We start from the raw sequence: 16,561 nt of genomic DNA on the forward strand, positions 1-16,561 counted from the left end.
ATACGCGATTCCTCTATCGTGATACAAGTAACATGGTGCAGTAAAGATGAGGGGCAAGTCCAGACAGGACGAGCGCTTGTTCTGTCCCTCGTCCTTACTGCGCTATGTTACTTGTATCACGATGAATAACCAACACGCCCAAACCTGTTCCCTTCTGAAGTCCTATATCATAGCTGACCCAGCACTTCACTATTCGGCGAGCAGCCGTTGTCAATAAGAAAATGTTCATTGATATATGCGGTGCATAATGCGACACTTCCCGTTCGAGCAACTAAGTGAAAAAGAGGCCGCAAGCTGGCGAATAAATTTCGGGGATTCAAGCAAAAGTGGAGAGAAACTTCTTGCAGGATCGCTCGAGAGATTGTCGCTGTTGAATGTGCGCGCAAAGTACAGAAACGCAGAGACCCACAGTCTTGAAGTAATACGCATGAAACTTGTAATACTATGAAATTTATCTGAAGATATATATACGCTCACGCCACAAACACGTATTTTGGGCACACGACCGCATGGAAATGAAAATAATGTTAATTTTATTCACACGTGAGATCAACTGTACTACATCATTTTTGTACCGGAGTGAACCCTACACTGTAAACACAAATGAGCCCATATGGGCGTTTTAACAGTTGATATGCCATTTTTCCCCCCCAGCTTAAAATGAGTACGCCCACGAGAAGAAGTAAAATAAGCTAGAACCATTATTATACCCCCGAGCCCATTTTAAGGGGCATTGCGGTTGTAAAATGGGGGTTTTCAAGGAATAACGGTGGCGTAGGGGAAATTGAGACGAGCCAAACAGAGAAAAGAATAACTCAGCCATGACCAACAAGGCAGTCAGTCGCAGCGACAATTTCAGTAGGATTATTTCTGCAGTCAGATTCGAAATATCCCGCGCAATGTGTGTCGGCGCTGTTTTTCTGTTCGGAGTAGCCGCGCCTTGGTGCTGCAGAGGACGCCGAAGTCGGAACTACGCGCGGAGGAACACCAGCCTTCGGAGCGCGCGCGCGCCCGTTGAAGCAGCTTTCAGCGACGGCCATTCGACCAGCGACGGCACATTCTTCTACCGTGGTTGATGTTTCTCACTGCTTTGAACCCCCAAGACTCCACGGTAAGTGACTTTGAACGATTATTACATGTTCTATGAGTGTGCATGTGTTCTAAGTGAGGAGACTCGCTGATATGACTTGTTGAAGGTCTCGATACAACATGGCGCGACAGTTGACCGTCCAGAACCATTTTGCACGATCACTGTGTTTCTTCGAGCTTTGTCGTAATCGAGGCGACTTGAGTGCTCAGAGTCAAGCGAGTGTACTTAAAAATTAGGATTTTATATAATGAGGGACTTTGCCGCGTCTTTAATTGGGCGGATGTGAGCATTCGACATGATCCCCGAAGCGCAAGCCACTACCATAATAGTTACGTGCAGTGCGAGGTGAGCTAAGCTTCGCCGCCTAACCGCGGCCTGAAAATGTGGCGGCTCGTTAAGGGCTTACTGCGGTGCGCGTGTGTGAGTGTTTGTACAGCGATCATTTGAGCGAGAACCGGCGGCGCTTCTTTGTGCGCGGTATCTGCTAGCTGGCGCGTACGTGGCGCCAATCCCCTAGCCCGTGCGATTGTGTGCAGTAGGTCGCCCACTTAGCGCGCATTGTGCAGATTTGCCAGTACGCTCCTTTCTATCGTCTGTGTCTCTTCGCGCCCACGTCGTTGATTGTGCAGGCAGTGCGCGACTGCGGCACGTAGCATGTAGAGCCTGCGCCCGTCGACTTTGATCTACGGTCGTGAAATGTCGGCGGCGCGTTTGTGGTATTAAAAGCGTGTGGTGAGCTTCCTACGGCACTACGGGTCAACGCCGCATGAGCTGCCGGTCAGAGTATAAGAACCTCTTTATTGTTAGCGTACTGCTTGGCGGTAACAGGTGTCCTGCTTGGGTTCAGATTACTGGATACGCCGTCACTTGAACCTCGGCGGCCGGAACAGGTGAGTACCAGTGGCGCCGGCACCTCGGCCGGCAGAAAACGGTGCCCGTGCCGTGACGAGATATATCAATTTACGCGATAGCATTGCCGGTGATAGGTCATACGGGCGCGTCGCTCCATGCCTGTGTTCTTTGCTGAGGCCGCCACTACGCCTGCGGTGCACTTACTACGTTATATCTATATAGTCGATGCTTGTGCAATGTTATTCAACAGCTGGCGCTGTGCTCTGGATACCTGAACTTGTTTAATGTTTAATTACTTTGCTGCTGTGCCATTGCCTATTGGGTACAGATATTTAGTATTGAATTCTAGGTGCCAAATTAACACAAAGAAGTTGCGCTTTTCAACTCAGGATCATATCACACATCACAGCGTCATCCTATATTGCACGAGTATTAATAACAAAATTTCTGTTGCTGGTGAAAAAAAAAAAAAAAAGGGCAGACCGATCAACCTGTATCTGTGAGAAAAATGTGCTTCAAGTCCGCGATTGTCTATAAAAAAAGGTACTACCTTGGTATTCAATGTCAGTAACACTCATAAGTTATGCATCCTTTTGCGTGAAATAATTTGTCTTAGAAGCCATTCATTGTAAGGGATCAGTAAACATCTCATAGCTTAAGTAGTGCATATGTGCATGAGTTGGGCAAAGGTATTGGTTTGTAAAGAGCAAAGCCATTAAGATATAAAATATTGGCAAGCTTAGTTTAACAATAAGCTGACGAATATACAAAACCTAATGTAGCAGCAGATGTTCTCCAAGATAAGCTTGTGACCAGCTTTTTTGTGTTCTGTGTGATCACTGTAGTGTCAAATTTTTCATTTTTATTTCAGGACTGCGGCTGCGGTCGTTTCATTGCCAACTGTGAGGATAAAGCAGCTTCATGGCCGGAGATCGGGCGCCTCCCATCAGTTTCCCTTTTCAGCAATAGAGGCCTTGGTATGCTCTTACCTAGAGTTTGCTTTTTTACCCTGTATGTTTTGAGCGCAATGGCTAGTTTAGCGGCATTACTTACAGTGATTGGTGTGACACCTGTTCCATAGGAGGTATGCAGGTTATCCCACGTAACTCTAGCAAACTTTTAAAAATATGAATATGCCATCTAGCTGCGCAGAACCTATGTAATGTTGTTTCCTGTCTCTTGGAAATACTTAGATTTGCTGCATTTTGCCTAATTACCTAATTAGTCTTAATCAATTAATCAACTTCTCAAATGTAATTAGATAAAAAGTCTCAATTATAAAATTGTAGAGCAACGTGAAAATTTCCCAGTGCAGCTATCTGTGGCTCAATATGTGCTACATAATGTGTTTTTAGAGCATGAAAGAAGCCTGAGAATCTCGCAAAGTGCCTTGAGTATGTTTCTGTGTGACAGCGCCTGTGTTGTGTTCTTCCTTCAGTCCTCGTCTTTTGCGCTGTACTAACAGTCGACCTCGAGTGGCCATTCCCGTGGCAGTCTTGCATGTATTGAGTGCTTGCCCTGTATAGGCATGTGTGTTTCCAGTAAGCAAAAAATACTGAAGGAGCCCAACGTGATGTATTTCAGGACAAGTGTATGGTGTAAATTACTATGTGACAATAAAATAAACTGAAACAAGACTTCACAGTAGAGGTATGCAGGTGTGTGCATCAGCATAATGACGAAAACCTCATGCAAGTTTAGAAAAATATTCATTAAGTTAGTTTCTGTCATTCTTCTCTGTCACATTATTATTGCAAAAATGTGCTCTCTAGTATTGCAAGATTAAAAACACAGTTCAAACACATCATTTGCTGGAACCTTGACATTCATAGCAACATAGAGAGGAATGGTTAAAAATTTGCTTTGCTTCTCTGACCTTCATTTTAGGTCTTTCTCATGTTTGCTAAGCTTCTTAAACTATCATAGACCCCTTCCAGGGTTTACAGGCAGCTTGAGCACATTGTGCCAGATTGTGGAGAAGCTGCAGAGGTCGCAGTGTGTATAATGGTGTGCGGCAAATGCAAGTTTATTGCAAGATGCATTATGCTCAGTACCAATTATATTAAGTTATAATTTTAGCAAAAATCTCTGTTTTCCAGATATATATCAATGTGTCTCCAAAGAACTGCACTTTTTAAAAGAGTTGCTCATTCTCTGTCTACTGTTCGGTGTTGTTAAATGCATGTATGTTGGACAGCATAGTGCTTGGCCTTCAGCTGAAGGTAGTAGTGTAGAAAGTGGTAGCAGTAGTAGCTTTATGCATGTGCATAAAGCTGCAGTAACTCAAATGCGAAAAGATAAGGGCTAATACGATACAGCCACGTAGCAAAATTTACACAAGCAAACTGTTTGATGCAATCCCTAGGAAACTAAGCAAAAATATAAGAATGTGCTTATATGATAAACAGTACCTATGTTTCAGGCGCATGGCCTTCTACCGCCATATTCCATAACAGTTCATTATTTAACACTTTAAAACTACTTGCCCTGTTTATGTCTAACTGCTCTAAATTCGAAAATTTTCATTGATTGCACTATGAAGGTTTTGGGCGTGGCTTAAGTTACTGCCAGAATGAAATTTATATTTGTGGCCGTCCTATGTGTGATAACAAAAAGCCATTTTGGAACCAGGTGACTGTTATGCAGTATGCTAAGTGTGCGTATTAGAACAGCCACTTATATTTTCATTGTAACCATGTATAAAGTATGTATGTACACATCTCGAAGCCATAGACTGTGTACTGTTAATTGGAGGTGTTATTGTGTGGAGTAGGTTTTTTTGTAAGCATTGTCTAGAATTTGCACTACATTAAGGTGTAGTGAAGCCAAGCGAAAAATATTGACAAAATGGCTAAAGTACATTCTTAAGAGTATTAAGCGCACTTAGATGACTTTACAGCATGTAGTAAAACAAGAATGGGAACTGAAGTGCTTAATTTTTGTTCATTATTACCATATGGCACCAACATGCAATGAAGACAAAAGAGGAAGAGAAGTGAAGTGCACTAAAGGGCAACTCGCTCCTGATGGGAGCTGCATTCACATCTACATGATGCATGCAATCTTTGAGTTATAGCAGCAGCTAACCACCTGTTCACATTGTTGCACATTTGTATTGTTTATGTACTAAGTCTGGCCCTGGAAGTGTTAAGCAGTGCCACTTGTGGCATTGGTGCTGCATGCAAGAGATCCTTCTAACCACAGGTGTTATGTATTATGTAAACCTAAGTTCTTTTAAATTCATGTAACCCACAAAAGCTCCATTTGAAAGGATGTGCCATATTTGCCACCATTGCAATGAGTAGCATTGGCTGACAGTCACAGGGCGAGACGTTAACCTTGCTCAGCTATTATGCAAAACTATTTTACATACAAGTGTGGTAATTAGTATACATGCTGAAAGCCTCACAGAATAAAATTTTTTATTCGCATCTTACAACGATTGTTATTTTGCTTTAACTCAGGAGGCCTTTCTACCTGCGTTGCATCCTGTGGCTGGACCACTCCCACGATCTCGGCAGAATCGTTACACAGGTGTGTTCTTTTGTGATTCTCAGTACTGATATTTTCTAGTTTACGTTCAATGTAAATGCACAGATCAAATGAAAAACAGGTTAAAAGATGAGCTCACAGGCACTGTATCCAAATGTTTGTTAGGAAGGAAAATCTTTTTTACAAGTTGTCATTATAGCAACACAAGAGAGTGTGCACATCACACCACCAGTACCTAGCAAGCAACAGCATTATACCGTAGAAGAAGCCAAAACATCAGGCGAAAACCTGTACTAAACTAGGGACTGTATTAAGACCTTTTCGAGGCTTAAACTATTTCTTGGGTTACTCTGTCTAATTGCTTGAACTGAACTGACGTGTCCTGCAAAACAATTTGCATTCGCATTTGATACAATCTGCAGCAAAATATGAACAAAGGGCTGCAATACTCTAAGGGCCTACTATTGAAGTTGCAACCAGTCTTCCCAGTGTACTGCAGCCTCAGGAACATGAAATGTGGTACACTGTACCACATGCACACACTACAAATTTTAATCCATGGGCATCTGTACACTGTGCTTGTGCAGGACTGCGCAACTGGCTGTTTATTCGTGACTGAAACAGCTACGTACATCAAGACTGTATTGGGAAGCCACCATCTTTTTCAGTCAGTGTAACAGTCCATAAACATATGGATTTCCATGAGCATTTTGTCTGCCACACTTTTCTTTGTCGTTTTTTTTGCACTCCAGCTTTGATGGCTGCAAGACACTTCAGGCTGGCTGAAGAGACAGTGGTAGCCTAGTAGGTGGCCTCACAAAGTTGTTATTTTGATTTTTAAGAGCCGACTTGCTTTGGACAATGCTGAATAACACATCAAAAGGCACGGGATTATTGACAAGGTTAGAATGACTTTGAAAGAAGTTTAAGGCTTCTTTTAAACTCTGATCTGTCTGCTGAGACCAAATCATGTCAGCTTTTAATGAAGCAATGTTCAGGTTGGAAAGCTGCAAGGCTGTGTGGGTACTCAAACACCATCATTGATTCATATAGCTGAAGTTGCTGTAACATCAAGGCAGAAGGAAATGACATGGCAAAGGAAAGGTTGGTCGACAAAGGACTCATTGGCAATTATGTAGGTTCAAGGGCTATTGCACTGAGTAAGAAAATGTGTTCCTGATACAGCGTGAACAGTGTTAATGCTGAAGAACAAACTGGCACCATCTCCCCAGTCCTACACAAGCACGTGCATAGAAAGGGATGCCTGTTGGCCTTGAGGGCCACCACTGGAGGGATCACCTGCTATCGCTATGACATAGAATGTGACATCAGATGACTATAGTTCACACCTTTGCTGCAGCTCGCTGGCTGGGCAATTGAAGCCTTGATTGTAAGGATGAAAAGTTTCAATCACAAGGTGGCAATTTAGTTGCCAACTCTTACAGCATGGTTCACTACTCAGTGCTGCAGTGCTGGACGTATTTGACCAAGCCTGGTGCGAGTTCTCATGAGTACCCATGTTCAAGCTGCCGCTAGATACTTAGTTGATAAAGTCACTGAAAATGAAATTTGGTCATCGAAAGAGTCATGAAAACGATGCACACAAGGCTTGTAGCGTGCTTACTTGGTATGACCTCAGTCAAGACACCCTGTGTAGAGATGCTGACAAAAGTGCAGCAGAAGTGTGGATTGAGGAGACAAAAATATAAGCTGTTCGAGTTCCACATATAACAAACTGATAATAAATCGCCGTTCAGCAAGAACTCCGGCAAAAGGGGCAAGCTGCACTCCCCACAACGAATGCTATAAAAACAGTACTGTTATTGCAGCAAAATTGCCTATAGCTCTTTTGATAGCTTGATAGCTGGTATCACACAATGTTTTCTATGCCACGGAAATATTCCAGCACGTGGGGGCCACAATTCTCCTAGAGGCCAATACAGACAGGTTGCCAGCAAGCATGGACTAAAGATTTTTCCGTTTGCATTGATGTAGTCTACCACATTTTGTTTTCTTGGGTGCACAGTCACACTGGGGTAACAATTTTCTGCCTGAATATTCATCGCAGGGAGCACTGCAGCCAGCTAAAGCGAGTTTTTTGTTCACACCTTGCCACAGATGCGGCAAGATGTAGACTTGACCCATTTTTCTAGGCACATTTGTTGGGTTCAAGAAAGAACACAGAGTAGCTTAAGAACTTTATTCCTTCTAGATTTAAGGCGTGGGGCCAGGTATTAACCATTGTTTTAAGAATTTTCCCAAACCGGGAAAGATTCTTTCTTGAAAGTCTTCTCATATCAGCTTGATACAGTCCCTGGCTTAGTATGGGTGCATGTGCTGTGGCTTTGTTTTAGTCTGTTTAAAAGGTCGTTTTCCTTTTGAGTGTTCCAGTCGCAAAGAAATCACAAATATATTTTGATTTCAGGAAGCCTTGTGACATTACATAATTCCTTTACATGTTGCAACCAAGCTTATTTTTTAAACACATGCCTTTCTTTCAGCATGAAAAAAACATCTTAGATGAAACAAGGCAAAAATGGCTGCTTATGCATTTGTACGATATTCCAACTGAGAGGGGTGAAAAGTAATAAAATGTTCTACTTTCATAATTTTTCTACCATGTGTACAACATTTCTTAATAGGCATGAAGCAAATTCACTTTTATCACTAGCCTATTACAGAAACAAAAAATGACAAACTGAGCTTTTAAGGGGGCCCTCAGAAGGGCCCAGTCCGTGCGTCTTCTTTTCTAGCGCCATGGCTGTGAGCGCAGCTGAGCACATCTGCAGCCTGCACACCCTGTTCTAGAGGTGATCTGCTGCCTGTGGAAAGACTAGACGTGCTGATATGGCGTGGTATTATGTGCACAGTCTTCCCCCGTGTTTAGTACACGGGGTTGCATAATCTGTAGTTTCAGAGATGCATTGAAGTTTGATACAGACAAAGCATTCACCTCCACTGCCAGCACTTTTCATGATGGTGTCGTTCCACTGTGTGTGGCAGTATCAAAGAGGACAGGGTGGATGCGAAAGCAAGGCTGGGTTTCCTTCATGCTACCTATGTGAAGGTATCGTTAACACACCGTGAAACCGTATCTTTGGTCGCTGACTCTCAAATTCAAAATTTTTTTCTCATTCAGATTTGTGTTTTCTGACTGCGGCCCTTTCCGTGGGAAAACAATCCATTTGCAAATGTACTTATTTGACTAAACGGTCGAATCTGAGTACAACAAACCAAATTGCTGATTTTGGTGCATTCGTTATGTTGGGGTTCCTTTGTATATGACTCCAGAAAAAGCCGACCATTGTCTGCTCACACTCCGCCGCGCCCGCCCATATAGGAATAAACTTAATTTTGGTTGGCCACGATGCTTATTGGTGTAGTAGCTGTCGTGTGTCCACCCATACACATTTTGTTGGCTTCCCGAAAACCTCAAAGAACAGCGGTATTTTGCTTATGTGCATTCACTAATCAAATAAGTACATGTTTGCTAGAATCCCCATAATATTGAGTTAGCTGGTCTGCTTGAAAATGTTCAAAATATGGCAGTTAGATTTGTAATAGGAAGTAATACTAAAAGGCTTTGTATTACTGAGAGTAAGGGTAAGCTGCAATGGCAGGATTTAAAAGACTGGGAAATCTCTTCAGTTAAGATTATTTCAAGCATATACTGTTCCAAACATGTAGAGAATAGAGAAATTCATATCAGGCTATCATCATACCTCACAAGAAAGAGATTACACTAAAAAGGTTTATTAATTTCCTTTACTTATAGGTGATGCCTCACATTGTTTTTTCCTTGGACCAAAGGGACTGCAAGGTTTTTCAGCCTGCAATTGTTTGCATAGTTTTCAAAGATAATTCCCTCCCTGCTTTGTGTGCTTGATTTGAATGTAAGTTACATTACACAGAATGTATACCCCCCCCTGCAATGCCAGTACAGGCAAAGCAGGTACTAAATGAATAACCACGAAAGGATTTTGGAGCGAGCAAAAATGGCATGTGCAATAGATATGCGTAGATGTCCCGTTGGTGTTGCTGTCAAACAAGAAATTGGGATATCGAGGAACTGAGCAAAGTAACTACATGTGTGCTTACCAAGCTATAGCTGTCATTTACACCTTGATTGTGACTTAGCTACCAAAAGAAGTTTTTTTGTCTTGTTCTTTTTCTGTTAAAATGTACTTTTTTCTTTGTCTACTTTCGTTTGGGTTTTTGTAGCTATATCGTGCACATGTGGCCAATAATGCCGTGTGGAAGTTAGTGGTTGTTGGTATTTCTCACTGCCTGTCGTTTGTTCAATGTGTGTACTAAAGTCAATAGAGCACCAACCAGTATAAACTAGTGTGTTGAATTTGTTTTCTTGTTTTAGTACAAATGATCTGACTGGTTATGTGCCCAAATAAACAATTAGATTATGAAAACAAAGTTCATCAGAACATGTCATGCATTTTACTTATAATTACCCTATTTCAACTGCAGAACCCACATATTAAGGCATGTAGATTTAAGTGGAACAAGTCTTTTTGTAATCCTTAGTTCTGAATAGGTGAGAGCAGTGCTAAGGGCACAAAGTGAGTCCACATAGATAAATGGCATGGTGCACTGTGCACTGACTAATAATTGATGTGTTTTTGCAACAGACAAGCAAATAAATATCCAGTAATGCCTTGTCAGAGGCACGAAAGCACATAAAGAGGCAGGGGGTGGTCAGATACAAATGTGCTGTGGTTTCAGGTTTGTTAATAAGCATACCACTTTTCTGTAACTTCAGAGAACATGTGCTGCGCTGACACATTAATCTTTTTTTTTCTTGTTATATTGTGGGATCTGATTAGTTTCTGGGTTAATGGTAGCTGCTTTCGCTAACATGTTGCACTTATGAAATTTGGGCTGTCATCGGCACTGTTTACAGTGTATGTACTCTTATGGTCACATTATAGTGGTGCTTAATCGTGAAGGCTCTCATTCAAATATAAGCTTGTCTGGTCTACATATGCTTTCCTTCATGCCAAAGGAATAAGATATACTATGTTTATGTCAGAAGGAAAGAAATTGAGACTGGTGTCTATTATTGCACATAAATCTATGCTTAGTTGCGTTAACATTTTTGCATAATTTCAACAACTTATTTAGTGCATTTCTGTAACATTCACACTCTTTCTTATCCACTTAGGTGTAAGGAATAAAGGCAAAAAAGTAAAGCATTGCAGTGGATTTAACTTAATGCTCTTGATTCTTGTTACCTTCTTGATAGCTTTTCTATTTGGAAGAGCATATGTACAAAAGCATGTTTTGACCAAATAGGCTGCTGTTTGGGAGGCTTTGCAAGCACCACTATAACGTGACAAAAGCAGTGTGTGGCCATTTGGTTATATAAATTCTGGTGTAATGACACCACAAAAAGTAAACAAAGATATGTACGCACATGACACAAGCACCGGATCTCACTTCAAGCTTTAAAATAAGGAAACAGGCAATATTTAATAACAGGTGGAGACATGATGTGATGATATCTGTTAAAAGAAATTCTTTATGCAGTGCAACTAATGGATCACTGATACATTCGTCATACTTTTTAAATGTTGCAAGCCACAATTACCTTGCATGTTGTCAGGTCGTAATACCTGGCTACAACGCAAGTTTTGTGGAACACAGGACCGCAGTCACATTCTTTGCAGTATTTAACATTGTGTGATGGAGGATTGTTTCACACGGATGACTCATACTCCCTCAATTTCCCTGATTTCGCATTAATAGAGCATCCCATCTGTCCAATGTAGGCACGGCCTTATGATGGCAGCAGACTACACAACGCTTGCGGCCTAGCTCACTAGATGCATATTGTGCTTCAACCACAACCAACCTTTTCCTTTTTTTGGCTTCTGCCTTTTATTACAGCACAAAACTCTCCTAACAAGGGCCTAAGAAAACAATGATTTGCGCAACTAAATTAGGCATGAATATGGAATATAATGAATGAGATGAAGTAAAAAAGTGGTTGCAGTTGTTTCGTATGCATTTGTAATTTTCATGGGTAATTGTGTAGCTGGTCTCTACGGGCAAAAATTTTTTTTCTGTATGAAACATGTGATGAGAGATTTGCTCTGATGAGAAAAAAAGACAAGCCAGGAAAACAAATTAATTTGTTGCGTGCAGCACAATTTGCAGGCGGTGCACTGTGCAACGGAGGTTATGTACAGTCAGCCATTCCCATCCAGTCATGCTTGCATTGCATACACACATTGTATTAATTTGAGATTGCGGCTAATGAAGTTTGTGTGGAATAACTCTCATTCGCACATAGTGATGCACTGCAAAATAGATTGGTTTGTTCCTGTGTTCATCAAAACTTGTAGCCAAAAATTATGAGCAGATGTACATAAGATAATTAAGCTTTGGCAGATTAGCACGAAAAGAACAAATGCATCAGTCATTCTCAGCTACATTGCACAAAGAATTTGTTTTTGAATTAATGACATCACTTCCTGTCACTATGTGATGTATATGATGTCTGTTTTCTTATTAAAGCGAGAGTTGAGGTTAGGCACTTGTGTCCTGCATGTCTTTGTCTTCGTTTGCTTCTGTGGTGCCATTACACCAGAATAAGTCCATGACAGGAGCTGCCAGTCTATGCAGTTATACTACATTGGGCTCAGTACGCCTGGCGGCCTGAATGTGACGAGTGCGAAGTAGCAGTAAGAACTTCAGAAGGGTAGAATTTTGTGTCGGTGGTGCATATTACAGTATGGTGAAGCGCTATAGATGGAACAGTGTGAGGCGAGACAGATGGGAAAGTGCTACAGACAACTGTGAATGTTTACTGGAAAGTTTCGCTGCAGCGGGACAATGCATGCGTTATCCTGGTGCAGCAAAATTTGCCAATGTTCATAGTTGTCAGTAGTACTTGCCCATCTACATTACACTTCACCGTACACTAGTAGCAGTAACAACATAAACCAACTGACCCGAGCAATAATGAAAGCCCACAAAATTGCCAAATTGTAGGAGAAATGTTTCAGTGTAACACGTGTTTTGTTAACTGACAAGCAAATGGCATACATGTCTGCGAACCGATGATCAGATGCATTTTTCATGCACATACATTATTTTGTACAACTGCTTCCTGCTTTGGTTTTTTATGGCTTTTAGGAAGCATTCCAAAGTACTTAACTGTTTGTCTGTTCTAAAATTGAATCTGTTCTCAGCCAGCACTATGTGGCATTACTGCATAAGCCCTTACTTCGTCACTGTCCTTCGCACTGTTCCCAACTAAATATGAATAACCAAATAACCATGTTTTTAAATTTTCAGATTATGAAGAAAATACTCTTAATATGTATTTCATTAGAAAAATTTTCTCAATTTTAGGAAGAAGTCTGGCTGGCCCCAAGCCTGGTGCAAAATGAAGAAATGGCACTCCACATCAATTCATGTTTACTTGTCGTCATAACCAGTCTGTTAGCTTAATTTTTGGCTCCTATTGAATTCTCAAGAAAGGTACCAACTCTGTCATTCAATCTGCAAACAAATTTTTGCACTTGGGGATGCAGCCATGCACAAAGCCTTTGAGCTCATTAATATCTTTATTTTTTAAAGAAAGTGCAGCTGCTGCGTGGAGCAATAGGTTGAATAAGACGAGGGTAAATGAAAAGATGGCGAAATTAGTCATCAACAGTTGTCCAACAAAAGAAGTCTCAAGCTGGAGGCAACATCTTTGCAAGAGAACCAAATGGCTCCAGCCTGAGACATTCGTTGTTCAACCTGGCAAGTCTCCTTCTCTAAATATTTCCTCTAGCCTGAGACCTATATCCATTCCACCACCCTTGACCAACAATACACCTATACATTTGGCAACCCATGGAAAGGTAGCAAATTCACATTCAGGGAAAGTGAATGTAGTGTGCACCCTGGAAGGTAGCATGAACAGTATTTTATTTACTTAATGAAATGCAGATTTGCTATCCAATTACTTTATTTTGATCCCCGTTTTATAATTGGACAGCATGGTTCCTCAGAGAGAATAATAATTCGAAGCTCACACAATTTTGCTCCTTTATGTCCGTTAAATCTGTCCTGGTTGCTACACTATCAGCCCTGTCTGCAATTGCGTAGCAGTGTTTTGAGCATGCATCCAAATTCAAAAGAATAGTTAGGCTTCTACCTCAGAATGTTTGCTACTGTGTTGCAGCTCGAATTCTATGTCTAGGTGGTCACTGTGATGCCATGTGCTTTTTAAATAAGACCAATATGCTATTTGAAGGGCAAATAAATGCAATCTCAAATGACCTCAGCTCGGGGAATGACACAATTGGAGGTCAATATGATAAGGAGGATTTGATTTCTGAAAACAAGGCACTTAAACGGGAGAAAGCATGACTAATTTCGTATAAAGATGCTGCTTTTGGATATGATCAGGGAACGTACTTGTTCGTGGCTGCATTTGCAACATGTTACATTGCTGGCTTTATATATTGCACTGGGTACAGTGAAATGTTGCTGCTTGCACAATATTCAACTAAACATGGTAGCCATGCTAATGTGTCCATGCAGAACACAACTCATCCACTATTATAGACTACAGTGGAATCTCGATAAACGAAAATCGCTTCGAAACTGCCGCTTAAATAGGACACCATCCTGATAATTGGTTGGCTCTCTGCAATGTCTCTCAGTAAATATAATGCCTGGTAAATGGAACCAATTTCCCTGGCACCTTGAGGCTCCATTTAAAGAGCACCCACTGTAAAAATATAGGGGGGATCGTGTTTGGAACTTTCGTAAATGTAGTCTTAAACAAAACCGCATTTCAGTGGGAGCGAAATGCAAAAGCACCTGTGTACTTAGACAGGTGCATGTTAAAGAACCCCAGGTTGTCCAAATTAATTCGGGTTACTCGCTATGGCATGTGTCATAATCAGAAGGTGGGTTCTGGTTCATAAAATACAATAATTTTTAATAGCTTGCTCAGAAATCCAGCACTAAATTATGTAGCTTGTTTGTGTGATGAGTCCCAATTTCTTAAATTAGTACTTTGACATTTATCATATTTGTGTGCTAGTCCATGCAAAATACCACTGATCGGCCTCATTATACCAGCCACTGTTAATTAGGAATGGCTTAGTCAAGCAACTTAAACTTACAGCACAAACACCTAAGACGAACCACAAAAGGAAGATACAACACACACTGGTGCTAACTTCTTTATTGCTTCGTCGTCGATGCAATATAAACCCTAGGCCACACTACCGCGCAGGCACTCAGATTACATTACAGAGATCTGCCAAATTATCACATACGCAAGCGTAGGAAGTCAAATTCAGATGGATGCAGGGACAAAGATATCTTACTAATGCAATTATCGCCCTGCCTTTCTTGTGGTAAGCCTCTAAGGCAAGCCGCACATGCTCATTCTTGCTTTTGCCAAGAATCGACGTCCCATCAAGTTGTGCCTCACAATTGTTGCAAGAGTTTACATGCGCACCAAGGTGCGCTCCTCTATCTACATTTTTGTTTACTTGTTGCGCATGTTCCCCGAGTCGCTCATTGATGCAATGCCATATCTAGCCAAGCTATGTCTTAGCACATGAGAGTGAATTGTATAAACCACGCCGACCGCGCACAACACGTATGAAGCATCATGCCGAATTTGGCGTCCTCCTCTGCCCTCTCCGCAGGTGCGGGAGCATAGCTTTAAAAGCTTGTTCGGTGCAGAAAACGCCAAAGGAACACTATGCCTGCAAGCAATTTTCTTGAGTTGATAGATGACCTTATGTGTTTAAGGGACCGCGCAGGGAACATGCACAAAAAGTACACAAAAATGTAGATAGAAGAGTGCACATTGTTGCGCATATAAACTCTTGCAAAAATTGTGAGGCACGACTTGATGGGACGTCGATTCTTGGCAAAAGCATGAATGAGCTTGCGCGGCTTGCCTTAGAGGCCTACGACATAAAAAGGCAAAATGATAATTGCATCAGTGACATAGCTTTGTCCCTGCACCCATCTGAATTTGAGTTCCTACGTTTGCATATGTGATAATTTGGGAGATCTCTGTAATGTAATGTGTGTGCCTGTGCAGTTGTGTGGCCTAGGGCATATATATGCATCGACGACGAAGAAATAAAGAAGTTGTCAGTTAGTGCCAGCGTGTGTCGTGTCTGCCTTTTGCGGTTCGTCTTAGGTGTTTGCTCTGTAAGTTTTAAGTTCAGAATTATGTGCCAACTAGGCCAAATGAAGTTTTACTCTTAGTCAAGCGAGCTCAATATATAGTCTGTGCAAAAGTGTGGAGCGTCAGTACAAAGTAACAGTTCAAACACATGGCTCTGTAGTTACAGTTCAGTATGAAACGAGATAAGATTTCTTAGCATTTCTTTCATTTACTAATTTCATTGTATTAGGACATGTAGAATACTAGCAACTGGCATGCTTACAATGTACAGTGCTCTTTTTTAAAATCCAGACAATTGTTTTACTGGGGCAGAAATGTGCTTTCTTTTGGGCCCGGAAGTGAACATATTATATTTCTTACATTTGGTGTAAAATAAATTTTCTTCACTGTCAGTGTGTGTCTCGTGCATTTTTCCTTTCAGCAAGTAGCAACTGCTCTCGAAGGCGTTTGCTGGCCTCGGAGGCACTGCCGATAAGCTAGGACGACTGTATAAAAGCTTTGCAAAGAGGGGCTCTGTGATCAGCGAAAGGGAAAAAAAATGAAGACGTGCGGTGACGGGTTCATTCGCCATTGGACCACGTGTGCGCGTGACTTGGTCGATTCAGCGGTGGCCCTGTGCCGTCGATTGGACCACGTGTGGCGAGCCCGCGGCGAAATGCTTCGTGGCGGTACGCCGCGCCTATGCAGCAGCAGACGGAACACCGCAGGCCAAGGTGTCGGACGCCGGCGTTCGCTCCGAGCAGGTGCGACGCCTGCTCGGGTGGCAGCTCACGGACGGCCGAGTTCCCTTGAGCCTTGATCGCCGGCGTTCGACATTTCGGCCTGCGGTGTTCCGTCTGGTACTGCGTAAGCGCGTGACCCGCGCCACCATGCATTTCGCTACGAGCTTGCCGCACCTAAACTAAAATGCCTTTAATTCCTTCACAATACTCCCATTGTACCTCCCAGTCAAATAG

The 16,561-nt window shown here is 42.0% G+C and overlaps 1 long non-coding RNA gene across 1 annotated transcript; it reads left to right on the plus strand.

Moving 5' to 3' along the window:
- The first annotated feature begins 877 nt into the window (after positions 1 to 877).
- Positions 878 to 15,997, plus strand: LOC140218936 (uncharacterized). Its single transcript, XR_011895095.1, has 4 exons — positions 878 to 1,111; positions 2,814 to 2,919; positions 5,407 to 5,476; positions 12,806 to 15,997. It is a non-coding gene; the product is annotated as an uncharacterized lncRNA (long non-coding RNA).
- Positions 15,998 to 16,561: the final 564 nt, after the last annotated feature.

The sequence above is a fragment of the Dermacentor andersoni genome, chromosome 6 (genome assembly GCF_023375885.2).
Source record: "Dermacentor andersoni chromosome 6, qqDerAnde1_hic_scaffold, whole genome shotgun sequence".
NCBI lineage: Eukaryota > Metazoa > Arthropoda > Arachnida > Ixodida > Ixodidae > Dermacentor > Dermacentor andersoni.